The following is a 14,728-nucleotide window of genomic DNA, read 5'->3' on the forward strand; positions in this document are numbered from 1 at the left end:
AATAGCAGAAAAGTCAGTTATTAGCTTCAGATAAAATCTCACATCTATGTACTGACTTTTTTTCCTGGAATTAAAGAAAAATATTGAAGTAGAGTTGATGTACAATATTATATAATTTACAGGTGTACAATAGAGTGATTCACAAGTTTAAAAGATTGTACTCCATTTACAGTAATTGTAAAATATTGGCTATATTCCCTGTGTTGTACAATATATCCTTGTAGCTTTTTTTTTAATACATAATAGTTTGTACCTCTTAATCCCCTATATTGCCTCTCCACCCTTCCCTCTTCCCACTGGTAACCACTAATTTGTTCCATATATCTGAGAGTCTGTTTCTCTTTTGTTATATTCACTAGTTTGTTGTATTTTTTAGATCCCACATATACTTGATATCACACAGTATTTGTCTTTCTCTGTTTGACTTATTTCACTTAGCATAATATGCTCCAATTCTATCCATGTTGTCGTAAATATCAAAATGTCATTCGTTTTTATGGCTGAGTAGTATTCCATTGCATGTATATACCACATCTTCTTTATCCTTTCACCTGTTGATGGACACTTAGGTTGTTTCCATACCGTGGCAATTATAAATAATGCTGCTATGAACATTGCAGTGCATGTATCTTTTTGAATTAGTGGGTTTTTTTTTTTTTTTTTTTGGATATATACCCAGGAGTTGAATTGCTGAGTCATATTACGGTTTTATTTTTAGTTTTTTGAGAAACCTCCACAGTGGCTGCACCAGTTTACATGACTACCAACAGTGTAAGAGGGTTCCCTTTTCTCCACATTCTCACCAACATTTGTTATTTGTGTTCTTTTTGATGATAGCCATTCTGACATGGTGAGGTGGTAGCTTTCTAGTATAGTCTGAAGTCAGAGAGCATGATTCCTTCAGCTCTGTTCTTCTTTCTCAAGATTGTTTTGGCTATTCAGGGTCTTTTATGTGCTTACATACACATTTTAAAATTATTTGTTCTAGTTCTGTGAAAAATGCCATTGGTATTTTGATAGGGATTGCATTGAATCTGTAGATTTCCTTGGGTAGTATGGTCATTTTAACAATATAGATTCTTCCAATCCAAGAACATGGTATATCTCTTCGTCTGTTTGTGTCATCTTCAATTTCATTCATTGGTGTCTTATCATTTTTGGAATACAGGTTTTTTGCCTCCTTAGGTAGATTTATTCCTAGGTATCTTATTCTTTCTGATGAAATGGTAAATGGGATTGTTTCCTTAATTTCTCTTTCTGATAATTTGTTGCTGGTTTATAGAAATTCAGCAGATTTCTGTATATTAATTTTGTATCCTGCAACTTCACTGAATTCATTGATGAGTTCTAGTAGTTTTCTGGTGGTGTCTTTAGGATTTTCTATGTATAGTATCATGTTATCTGCAAACAGTGACAGTTTTACTTGTTTTTCCATTTGGATTCCTTTTATTTCTTTTACTTCTCTAATCACTGTGGCTAGGACTTCCAAAACTATGTTGAATAAAAGTGGCAATTCCTCATCTTAGAGGGAATGCTTTCAGCTGTTTACCATTGAGTGTGGTGCTAGCTTTGGGTTTGTTATATATGGCCTTTATTATGTTGAGGAATGTTCCCTCTATGCCCACTTTCTGGAGATTTTTTTTATCATAAATAGATGTTGAATTTTATCAAAAAGCTTTTTGTGCATCTATTGTGATAATCATATGGTTTTTATTCTTCAATTTGTTAATGTGCTATATCACATTGATTGGTTTGTGGATATTGAAAAGTCCTTGCATACCTGGGATAAATCCCACTTGATCGTGGTGTATGATCCTTTTAATGTATTGTTGGAATAGGTTTGCTAGTATTTTGTTGAGGATTTTTGTATCTATGTTCCTTAGTGATATTGGCCTGGAATTTTCTTTTTTTTGTGGTATCTTTGTCTGGTTTGAGTATCAGGGAGATGGTGGCCTCATAGAATGAGTTAGGAAGTGTTCTTTCCTCTACAAATTTTTGGAATAGTTTCAGAACAAAGGTGTTAACTCTCCTCTAAATGTTTGGTAGAATTCACCTGTGAAACCGTCTGGTTCTGGACTTTTGTTTGTTGGGATTTTTTTAAATTACTGATTCAGTTTCAGTACTGGTAATTGATATGTTCATATTTTCTATTTCTTCCTAGTTCAGTCTTGGGAGATTGTACCTTTCTGAGAATTTATCCATTTCTTCTAGGCTGTCCATTTTATTGGTAACTCGTTGCTCATAGTAGTCTCTTATGATCCTTTGTATTTCTGTGGTGTCGGTTGTAACTTCTCCTTTTTCACTTCTGATTTCATTGATTGGGCCTTCTCCCTTATTTTTTCTTGATCAGTCTGGCTAAAGGTTTATCAATTTTGTTTATCTTTTCAAAGAACCAGCTTTTAGTTTCATTGATCTTTTCTATTGTTTTTTAGTCTTTATTTTATTTATTTCTGCTCTGGTCTTTATGTTTTCTTTTCTTCTACTAACTTTGCAGTTTCTTTGTTCTTTCTCTAGTTGCTTTAGTTGTAAGGTTAGGTTGTTTTTTTGAGATTTTTCTTGTTTCCTGAAGTAAGATTGGATTGCTATAAACTTCCCTCTTAGAACTGTTTTTGTTGCCTTCCATAGGTTTTTTTTAATTGAAGTATAATTGATTTACAATGTTTCAGGTGTACAGCAAAGTGATATATATATATTCTTTTTCAGATTCTTTTCCATTATAGGTTATTATAAGATATTGAATATGTTGGGTGGCCCAAAAAGTGCCTTCAGTTTTTTAAATAAAAATAAAAGACACATTTTTCATTTTCACCAAGAACTTTATTGAACAACGTATTTACCCTTTTGTTCCACTACCTTCTGCCATTTTTAAGACAACTTCATAATTCCGTCTTCCCCAAACTTTTTATCTTTCTGAGCAAAGAACTGTTCTAGGTGCCTTTTACAGTCTTCCAGGGAATTGAACTTTTTTTCATTAAGAGAATTTTGTAAAGACCAAACTAAATGGAAATCCAAAGGTGCAATGTCTGGTGAATTCGGCAGATGAATCAGAACTTCCCAGACAAGCTATAACAGTTTTTGCCTGGTGATCAAAAAAACATGTGGTCTTGCATTATTCTAATGGAAGATTATGCATTTTCAGTTGACTAATTCTGGACACTTTTCGTTGAGTGCCCCTTTCAGTTGGTCTAATTGGGAGCAGTACTTTTTGGAATTAATCATTTGGTTTTCTGGAAGGAGCTCATGATAGAGGACTCCCTTCCAGTCCCACCATATACACAACATCACCTTCTTTGGATGAAGACTGGCTTTTGGTATGATTGGTGGTTGTTCATTCCGCTTGCCCCATGATCTCTTCCATTCCACATTGTTGTACAGTATCCACTTTTCATTGCCCGTCACAATTTGTTTTAAAACCAGAACATTTTCATTACGTTTCAGTAGAGAATCACATGCAGAAAATGGTTAAGAAGGTTTTTTTTGCTTAAATTATGAGGACCCCAAACATCAAAGCAATGAACCTAACCAAGCTGGTGCAAATGATTTTCAGCGCTTGATTTGGATATTTTGAGTATGTCGGCTATCTTCTGCATGGTATAACATTGATTGTTCTCAATTATTGTTTCAATTTTATCACCATCAATTTCAACTGGTCTACCTGACTGTGGAGCATCATCCAGCGAGAAATCTCCAGCACGAAACTTCGCAAAAAACTTTTGGCACATTTGATCAGTTACAGAACCTTTCTCCATACACTGCACAAACCTTTTTGTGTGTTTCAGTTGCATTTTTACCAAAGCTAGCACCACACTCAATGGTAAAAGCATAATATGCTGAAAATGTTGCTTTTTTTCCTTCCATCTTCAATATTAAAATGGCTACACAAAAATTCACCAGTTTTGATAAGTCTTTTTTTAAATGCACTCTGATATGACAGCTGTCACATACAATCTAACAAAATTGTTTTGAATGAAGTTAAAGACAACTAAGTGCTACTAGAGCCATCTTACAGAAAAAACTGAACGAAATTTTTGGCCCACCCAATAGTTCCCTATGCTATACAGTAGGTCCTTATTAGTTATCTATTTTATATATAGTAGTCTGTATCTGTTAATCCCAAATTCCAAATTCGTCACTTCCCCCACTTTCCCCTTTGGTAATCATAAGTTTATCTCTGTCTGTGAGTCTATTTCTGTTTTGTAAAAAAGTTCATTTGTATCATTTTTTAGATTGCACGTATAAGTGATATCATATATTTGTCTTTTTCTGTCTGACTTACTTCACTTAGTATGATAACCTCTAAGTCCATCCATGTTGCTGCAAATGGCTTTTCATTCTTTTTTATGGCTAACATTCCATTGTGTGTGTATATATATATATATATATATATATATATATATACACCACATCTTTATCCATTCATCTGTCAGTAGACATTTAGGTTGGTTCCATGTCTTGGCTATTGTAAATAGTGCTGCTATGAACATTGGGTTTATGTATTTTTGAGTTAGAGTTTTATCTGGATATATGCCCAGGAGTGGGATTGTTGCATCTTATAATAACTCTGTTTTTAGTTTATTCTAGCCCTTTTTGTTGCAGATTAATTGACCATAACTGTGTGGGTTTATTTTTGTGCTGTCTATCATGTTCCATTGATCTATGTGTCTGTTTTTGTGCCAGTACCATACTGTTTTGATTACTGTAGTTTTGTAATAGAGTTTGAAGTTAGGGAGCATGATTCCTCCATCACATAGGTTTTATTTTAATTTTTTTTATTGAAGTATAGTTGATTTACAATGTTGTGTTAATTTCTTCTGTACAGCAAAGTGACTCAGTTATACATATAAATATATTCTTTTTCATATTCTTTTCCATTATGTTTTGTCACAGGATATTGAATATAGTTCCCTGTGCTATACAGTAGGACCTTGTTGTTTATCCGTCCTATATATAATAGTTTGCCTCTGCTAATCCCAAACTCCCATTCCTTCCTTTCCCTACCCCTCCTCCCCCGATCACATAAGTTTTGGATTGTTGTGTTTTCATTTTTATTTGTCTCTAGGTATTTTTTGATTTCCTCTTTGATTTATTCAGTGATCCATTGGTTGTTTAGTAGTATATTGTTTAGCTTCTGTGTTTTTGTGATTTTGCATTTTTTTTTCTTATAGTTGATTTCTAGCTTCACAGTGTTGTGGTGGAAAAGATGTTTGATATGATTTCAGTTTTCTTAAATTTACTTAAGTGTGCTTTGCGGTCCAGCATGTCATCTATCCTAGAGAATATTCCATGTGCACTTGAAAAGAATGTGTATCCTGCTCCTTTCTGATGGAATGCTCTATGTGTATTAATTAAGTCCATTTGGTGTAATGTGTTATTTAAGGCCTGTGTTTCCTTATTGCTTTTCTGTCTGGATGAGCTATCCAATGATGTAAGTCCCCTACTATTATTGTGTTATTGTTGATTTCTCCTTTTATGTCTGTTAATATTTGCCTTATATATTGAGATGCTTCTATGTTGACTGCATATATATTTACAATTGTTATATATTCTTCTTGGATTGATCCCATTTTCATTATGTAGTGTCCTTCTTTGTCTCTTGTAATAGTCTTTGTTTTAAAGTCTATTTTGTCTGATATAAGTATTGCTGCTCTGACTTTCTTTTGATTTCCATTTGTGTGGAATACCATTTTCCATCCCCTCACTTTCATTCTGCATGCATCTCTAGATCTGAAGTGAGTCTCTTGTAGGCAGCATATATTTGGGTCTTATTTTTGTATCCATTCAGGCAGTCTGTGTCTTTTGGTTGGAACATTTATTCTGTTTATATTTAAGATAATTATTGATATGTATGTTCTTATTGCCATTTTGTTAATTGTTTTGGATTTGTCTTTGTAGATCTTTCTTTCCCCCTTTCTTCTTTTGTTCTCTTCTCTTGTGATTTGATGACTCTTGTGTGTTATGTTTGGATTCCTTTTTATTTTTCATGTGTATATCTCATACTCTTTTGACTTGCGGTTACCAAGAGGTTTTTTTGTATAGCAGTCTACATATACATGTGATTGTTTTAAGTTGCTAATCTTTTAATTACAAATGCATATCAAATACCCTGCATTTGTACTTTCCTCCCCTCATTATTACTGTTTTGGGTATCATATTTTACATCTAATTGTTTTGTGTATTTCTCAACTGCTTACTGTGGATACAGATGACTTTACTACTTTTGTCTTTTAACCTCCCTACTAGCTTTGTTTTTGGATGATTTCCTTCCTTTACTATATGTTTGTCTTTACTGGTGATCTTTTTCATTCCTTAATTTTCTTCCTTCTAGTTGTGGCCTTTTCTTTTTTGCCTAGAGAATTTCCTTTAACATTTGTTGTAAAGCTGGTTTGGTGGTGCTAAACTCTTTTAGCTTTTGATTGTCTCTAAAGCTTCTGATCTCTCCATCAATTTTGAATGAGAGCCTTGCTGGATAGAGTATTCTTATTTGTAGGTTTTTCCCTTTTGTCACTTTAAATATATCATACCATTCCCTTCTGTCCTGCAGAGTTTCTGCTGAAAAATAAGCTTTTAGCCTTGTGTGAGTTACCTTGTATGTTATTTGTTGCTTTTCCCTTGCTGCTTTTAATATTTTCTCTTTATCTTTAATTTTTGTCATTTAATTACACGTCTTGGTATGTTCTCCTTTGGGTTAATCCTGTATGAGACTTTCTGTGCTTCCTGGATTTAGGTGATGGTTTCCTTTCCCAGCTTAGGGAAATTTTCAGCTTTTATGTCTCTAAATATATTCTCAGTCTCTTTCTCTCTCTCCTCTCCTTCTGGGACCCCTATAATGTGAACATTAGCGTATTGACCTTAAACTGTCCTCACTTCTTTTCTTTTTTCTTTCAGCATCAGTGATCTCCATTACTCTGTCTTCTGGCTATGATCCATTACTCTGTATCATTTAATCTAGTGTTGATTCCACCCAGTGTATTTTTCATTTCTGTTATTGTATTCTTCATCTCTGTTTGGTTGTTCTTTCTATTTTCTATCTCTTTGTTAAAAAAGTCTAACTTCTTGCTCTGTGCATCCATTTTTCTTCCAAATTATTTAATCATCTTTAGGTTCACTACCATGAACTCTTTCTCATGTAGATTGCCTATCTCTACTTCCCTTAGTTCTTCTTCTGGTGTTTTATCTTATTCTTTTGTCTGAAACCTATTCCTCTGCTGCCTCATTTTTGCCTAAGTTGCTGTTTGAATTTTTATGTATCTGGTAGGTTAGTTGCATTTCCCAACTTGGAGAAGTGGTCTTCTGTGGGAGACGTCCTACGCAAATCAACAGCCCACTTCTTTCTCATCAACAAGCCATATGCTCTAGGAATTACCCCCTATGTGTGCTGTGAGTGCTATGTGGGTCCTTGTGGTGGGCTGACTATGTGGGTGGTCTGATAGGCTTGGTTGGCCCCTAGTCCAGTTGGTTGCCAGGTTCTGCCTTTTGCAGAGGCTGCTGGCTGCTGGTTAAGGGGGCCTGGTCACAAGATGGCTAACTGTAGAACCCCAGGGGGCCCTGGAGCTAGTGATGGCTCACTGGTGAGCAGATTCAAGGTCTAGAAAACTCTGGGGTTATTGCCCACCCACTGGCAGGTGAAGCCATGTCCTGGGGTTAATCCCAGCCTATTAGCTTACAGACCCAGGTTCTGGAGTCTGGCTGCAGGGCCCAGGGATCCCAGCACTAGTGTTAGATTGCTCGTGGGGGGGCTGGTTCCTGACACAGTTGGGTACTGGTTCCGGGGTGTCCTGAAACTTTTGTTGGCATGCTAGTTGTCAGGGCTGGGGCCCAGCTGGTCATAGGTTAGGGTCTGGCCTGCTCTGGGCAGGCTGGTTCTGCAGGTTGTTGAATTATGATTTTCATGCATCTAGTGTCTGCCCCCCGGTGGGTGGACTGTCTAGAAGCGGCTGTGGGCTCAGGAAATCTTTGGGCAGCCTGTTGATGACACATCCCCACCCAGTTAGTTGCTTGGCCAGAGGCATCCCAGCACTGGCTCCTGCAGGCTTTTGGGTGCAGGCGGGTCTTGGCACTAATGAGCTAGAGGGAGCATACCACAATGGTGCCTTGCCAGCACCAGCATACGCCCGGTAGAAGGAGCTCCCAAGAATGGCTTCCACCAGTGTCTATGTCCCCAGGGTGAGCCACAGCCACCCCTTGCCTTTCCAGGAGACTCCATGATGAGCAGCTAGGTCTAGCCTAGGCTCCTATCAAATTACTGCTCTGGCCCTAGGTCCTGGTGCATGTGAGATTTTGTGTTCACCCTTTAAGAGTGAAGTTTCTGTTTCCCCCAGTTCTTTGGGACTCCTAAAATTAAGCCGCACTGGCCTTCAAAACCAAATTCTCTGGGTGTTCATCTTCCCAGTGCAGGGCTGGGGAGCCTGATGGGCTTGAAACTTGCTCTTGTGGGAGAACCTCTGCAATATAATTATTCTCCAGTTTGTGGGTTGCCCACTAGGGATACGGTAAGTTGGTTATATCACAAATCCACCCCTCCTACCCGTGTCGTTGTGGTTCCTTCTTTATGTCTTTAGTGGTAGAAGATCTTTTCTGGTAGGTTCTGATCTTTTTGTTATTGATGGTTGTCCTATAAATAGCTGCAATTTTGCTGTGCTAGTGAGAGGAAGTGAGCTCAGGGTCTTTCTACTCCACCATCTTGGCCACTCTCTCCTATATACTGAATTATTAATGATGACAAAGAGCATTCCGTTAGATTATAGCTGGGATTTTGCAGACTCTCTTCATACCTTCCCAAGTCAGATTCTCCCACATGGATTCTTTTGAGAGTCACTTCTGCTCATCAGCAGAATGGGATATAAAATGACTGGAAAGCTGATCTCTTCACACAATATTCAAAAATGAAAGAAACTTTATGCAGAATTACCTTCCAACGAACAGAATGAACTCTCAGAATATTGGCAGTTAAAAAAGTCAATTTATTGTCAAGAAGAGGGGTTTGTTTTCTATACATAAGCTATCAACCATTCTATTTATAAAACTATTGCTGTATCACAAATAATTTGGCATTGATCCCATGCAAATTTTAAACTTTTAAATAAATTTACTGTATTAGAAAAATTTATGCTCTCTGGTTTTGTTCCACAGTGTTTTCAGGGCACTATAACATATGTTCCTGTTAGAATTATAGAAGTTTTAGGATTGGAAAGCATACTTAAAAATGATCTCCTATTTTCTCTTAGTCCATTTGGGCTGCTGTGGAATTTCTTTTATAAGAACACTAATTCCATTCATGAGGGCTCCACCCTCATGACCTAATCACCTCCCAAAGGCCCTACTCGTTAATACCATTACCTTCGGGAGGTTAAGATTTCAACGTATGAATTGGGAGGGGCACAAACATTTAGACCATAGCATTCTCATTTTATAAATCAGGAAACCATACCCCAAAGTAGTGGCTTGTCCAAAAAATTTATTTAAATATTATTTCATTCAAAACTTGTTTATTGAATATTAGTTATATGTCATGCACTGTGCCAAACCACAGGATATACCCCCAGGTCTTCTCATGGTGGAGTTCAATACGGCTTTGTGTCTGGAAAGGGGGTTACAGGGAGAACCCTGTTGTCTTCACTTTGTTAAGTGTTAATTTTATAAAAAGTAAGCCATTCTTTAAAAATACAGATCAAATAGAGGGAGATACAAAAACTTGGGCCAAATGTCTTTCAATAATACAATCCTCCTTGCAGAAAACTATGAGAGTGTGAGGAAGAGGAGAAAAACTAGGTTCAGGAAAAAGTTATGTTCACTTTAGTGACAAAGAAATGAGGACTTAAATTTTTCTCAGTGAGAGCCATTGCTCAAGTAAGAGAAAGGTAAGAGACCACTTTTTTTCCTTTCTTCTACTCTGAAGACACAGGTTATACTGTGCAGCTGTCCGAAATATAGGACCAGATTAGGAGTCTATTTTAAAATTTGTTTGTTATGTAGTTGAAATGAATAAATTTACTTGTTTTGTAAAACAAAAACAGCAACAACAACCAGCTCTAGGTGCTTTTGCCTCTATTGGCCTGGGTGACTGATACATGGAACTGTTTTCTGTAGAGAATATAGAAATTTCCAAAGTAATAACTTTATTATACTTGTTTATATTTTTCTGATTCCAAAATAATATCACTCCAAAGTAGATTATTTTAAAAGTTAGGTAAGTGAAAATAAGAAAGTATTTTAAAAAATTGCTCATGATTCTATTAATGAGAGAAAAATATTACCATTATGTTCTGTAATGTATATTGTTAATATTTTTCTCCACACACTCCTTTTAAAATCACTGAGATCATACTACAGATATTTTTGGCAAATTTTTTTCATATTACTCTATGTTATCAGTATTTTCTACGTTATTAGGTAATTTTCCAAGACATGATTTTATTGTCTGAATAATATTCCTTTATATTCATCTACTGATTTTTATTTGATTTATTCCTTCTGTTGCATTCTCAGATCATTTTAAAGTTTTCTATTTTGTTTATTTTTTAGGACAATATCGTAGAAATGGTTTTAGAAACACAGGATCCTAACTTTTTAAAGTCTTTTTGGCAAGGCACTTTCCATTTTACTTTTCTCTATTCCCTAATATTATATTTACTATCAATTTAAAGAGTATCAGTTTTTCTTAAATAGGAATTATGACAACATCTCCCTTCTCTTTAAGTTAGCAGCAATTTATTGGAAAATTTTGTCAAGAAAATTACCTGTTTTTTTCCTTTTATTTAAAAGCAGAAGTGTAATTTTGATTTTAGTCTTTGCTTCTAACTAGCAATTATCAAGAATTACCAAAGCATTTGTATTTCACAGAAACATTTGCTAAAATTACCCTAAAGTAGATATATAGAAATTTATGGTATTTCTCTTTAGTGCTTTTGAAATACTAGAGTTTTGCTTCAACCAAAATATATTAACTTTAACAACTTATTTCTTATACTCAAAAATGCTTACATTTTTATGTGTTAAGGGACAATGATGGTACCAAAAATGAATTCTGATTCAATCACCTGAAAAAAAATACCTGTCCAGCCAAGCAAAGCCTTCATTTTGTAAATGAGAATAAAAAACACATCAATCATGACATGTCAGGAAGAGCAGAGGAGAAACGAAGGAAAGAGAAGAAATCTGGAGACCTCTATAGTCAGCTCTGTGCCATTTTACACAAATTCTTCATGTGAAATCTTGTAAGTCATTATGCTGACTTATGGGCAGAGTAAGTGTTGAGGGTAGGACTAGTTGAATGTTTCAAATTAGAGTAATGAATGTTTTGAGTTTTAAACTCCAGAACTACTATTTAAAAATGAAAAATATTGATTGTTAGCCTTTATAATCTTAAATTTTTCTTGTCTATCAAACTAAATAAAATTAAAATAAAAATAAATTATTATTTCATTTAGAACCATAGAGGTATATATTTGTTGTGTATTTGGAAATAGTTATTTATAGGCAATAATAAAACATTTTAATATGTTATCAAGAAATAAGATGAGAAAAGAATTAGTTCTAGAAATTTAGATGTGGGAGAAGCATAATGATAAGTTCTTTTGGTAAGCAGAAAATTAAACCAACTTTATATAATTGCCCGACAAATTTACTTATTGAGAATTAAGCTGGAGGATTAACAAATATGAAATAGATTACTTAAAGCAAAGAAGCTCAATCCTTAATCCAGTAAATGTATTTCAGTTCATGGAAATATATTTCAGTTCAGGGAAATATATTTCAGTTCATGGGTCCTTTGGTCTGTTTTATTTAATTCTTTTTATCTTATATTTGGCCTTTAGTTTTGTGTGGAAGGACAAATGACTGTCATCTTTACAACCAACAGTGATGCTTTTCAGAAGTGTTCTATTTAAACTACTGGATATTTAACATCTTATTCTAATTAGGGGATCAGAGTTAAATCTGACTTGCTACAAATCTTCAGGTGGTTTACTGCACCAAGGAAATGTAAGGTCCTATCTGCATTTTTAAGTCTTTTTACTCCATAGATATGTGGTTTGCAAATGCATCAAGATTATCTATGGTCCAACATTTTAAAAAACAATAGAAACCCCGTTACCTTTAATTATAAGTGTTTGAAACTTTAGTATTTCAATAGTTATTCCATATTTCACCTCAGATGACTTGAAGGATAAGAAAAATAAAGCACCCAAAATACATGGTGAAATCACTGATAAAAACTTAGTATTTTACATACTAATGGAAATCACATATTAATTGCCTAGTGCTGGATTGCATGTGTAAGTTTCAGGTTGTATGAATGTGATGCTGTAAAATCTGCATCTTTGATATTTTTCCCCAAGATAAAATCAGTTTCTAAAAGGAGGGAGGGATGTTAATGATGTTCTTAGAGTACCCAGCAACCTTTCCCTCTGCCTTTGACTCTGTAGAGCACTCTTTGCAGGAGTGAAGAGCACTTGCTGAAGGAAGTTAAGAAGAAGCAAAGGCTTTTGGTGCAGAAAAGGAGATGGTATATACAATAGAATAAAGAAAAGGTCTCTAAGAGGAGCAGCCACCTCACTGACACATCTGGGGGGAATATTTCAGCCGGGATAATTGAAAACTTCATGCAGAGAGAGAGATTTGATTTTCGGAAGTGGAGCCTTCCAAACCACAAAAGCAAAGTGAAAGGCAGCACTCAGATGAAATGTACTATTATCATCAAACCACAGACTGACTAAAATTGTCAAGTTAGAGTCAATGCTAATATGGTGAGGCTAAGTAATATATGTAGGTATTTTAGTAAAGTAAGTGTGTCTTCTAACAATTCTGACCCTGGTCTTATCCTCAAGATAAATATGTATGGAGTATAGAACTCCCTTTTCACTCTAATGATTACGCTTCTAAATTAGTATCATGTGGCCTTGTTTTCTATTGCTACACACACCCAGAGTTCATTATTAGCTTATAGGCGTGCATGAAAGGAGAAATATCATTTTTTGAAATGCTCCACATAAAACAAAAACTTGTCTTAGTTAGTTTGGGCTGCTATAAAAAATTACCATCAACAGGATAGCTTAAATAATAAACACTTATTTCTCATATTCTGTAGGGTGGAGATCAGAGTGCCAGCATGGTGAGCTTCATTGTAAGGCCTGCTTCCTTGGTTACATTTGGCTGTCTTCTTGCTGTGTCCTCACGAGAAGGAAAGAAGGCTAGCTAGCTCTCTGGCCTCTCTATAGGGGCACTGATCCCATTCATGTGGGCTCCATCTCATGACCTAATTACCTCCAAAAGACCCCACAACCAAATACTATCATATTAGGATTAGGGTTTCATAATATAAAATATGGGGGGTGGGACACAAACATTCAGTCTACTGCAATACTGAATAATTTAACTAATCCTAAATTCACACTGAAACACTCCTGGGAATCTGTGTTCAAGAAAGGGAAAATGAAGTTTTTGAAGTAAAAGAGTCAAAATAATCTTGTGTTTAGGACACTTAAATGATTTACATAACATAGTTCCCTTATCAAGTTATCTTATTTTGATTGAACCTGTGCCTTTACACTGTTAAAATTAGAATTCTTAGGTGTTTTCTTGTTACTCACAAACATGATGAAACCATTCAAAGCTTTCTCTGATTATATTTATGTACTTCATTCCTACTGTGTAAATCAGGACTGATTTTTAAACAAATATTATATCAGTTATTAAAAAGATTTTATCACTGGAAAGCCATGTATCAAGATATATGGTAGATAATTATTCATAAGGAATCATACTATCCATTTAATTTTATTTTATTATCTTTTTTGACTTGGTGGGGTACAAATAATTGAACAATTAATAGGAGGTCTTTTTGCATTACTGATCATTTACCAGCTCTGTCCACCTGGCCCTTTATTAATGATACTCTCCTTTTTATGGTATAAAAATTACTAAACATTTGTTTATAAATTTGACAAATCTACTTAATTAGAGCCATTCAAAATTATGCCTTATTCTAACTATATTGCTGTGAAAATGAAATTTGATTTCCACAATCCCTTTTTTTTTGTTTTAGCAATTTATTTTAAACTAAATTTAGACTTACAGAAAAGTTGCAAAAATAGTACTAAGATTCCTGTATACCCTTCACCTCATTTCCTCTAATATTACCCTTTATATAACCATAGTTTAGTTATTGAAACTAGAAAATTAGCATTGGTTTAGTACTTGCAGACCTTGTTCACATTTCATCAGTTTTCCCCCCTAAGGTCCTTTGTTTGTTCCAGGATCCTATCCAGGTATCCACATTTCATTTAGTTGTTACTTCTCCTTGGATTCCTCCAGTGTGTAATATTTCCTTAATCTTCTCCTGTCTTTAAAAATCTTGACACCTTTAAGAGTACTGATCTACTATTTTGTAGAATTTCCTACAATTTGGGTTTGCCTCATGTTTTCTTCAGTGCAATTATGCTATTATATGTAAAACCGTTCATTTGTTCGTGTATGAATTCCACTTTGGCTTTCTTCCACATCCTGCTTGGCTTTAATTGTTTATTTTGGGGTGAGTGAAGGATGTAAAACATTACTATGTTTCTAAGTCAGAGTTATAAAATAGTTATACTCAGAGAAGTGTCACTCCCTCTTCATTTCTGCTGCTTCTTTTCCGTTTTTCCCTTCTTACCACTACCTGGCCACATGTTCCCTGCAGGTAACCAGTGAGCACATATGTGTGTCTTCTTATATCCCATCTTCTTCATTTGAA

Source organism: Eubalaena glacialis, chromosome 4 (genome assembly GCF_028564815.1).
Source record: "Eubalaena glacialis isolate mEubGla1 chromosome 4, mEubGla1.1.hap2.+ XY, whole genome shotgun sequence".
Lineage (NCBI taxonomy): Eukaryota > Metazoa > Chordata > Mammalia > Artiodactyla > Balaenidae > Eubalaena > Eubalaena glacialis.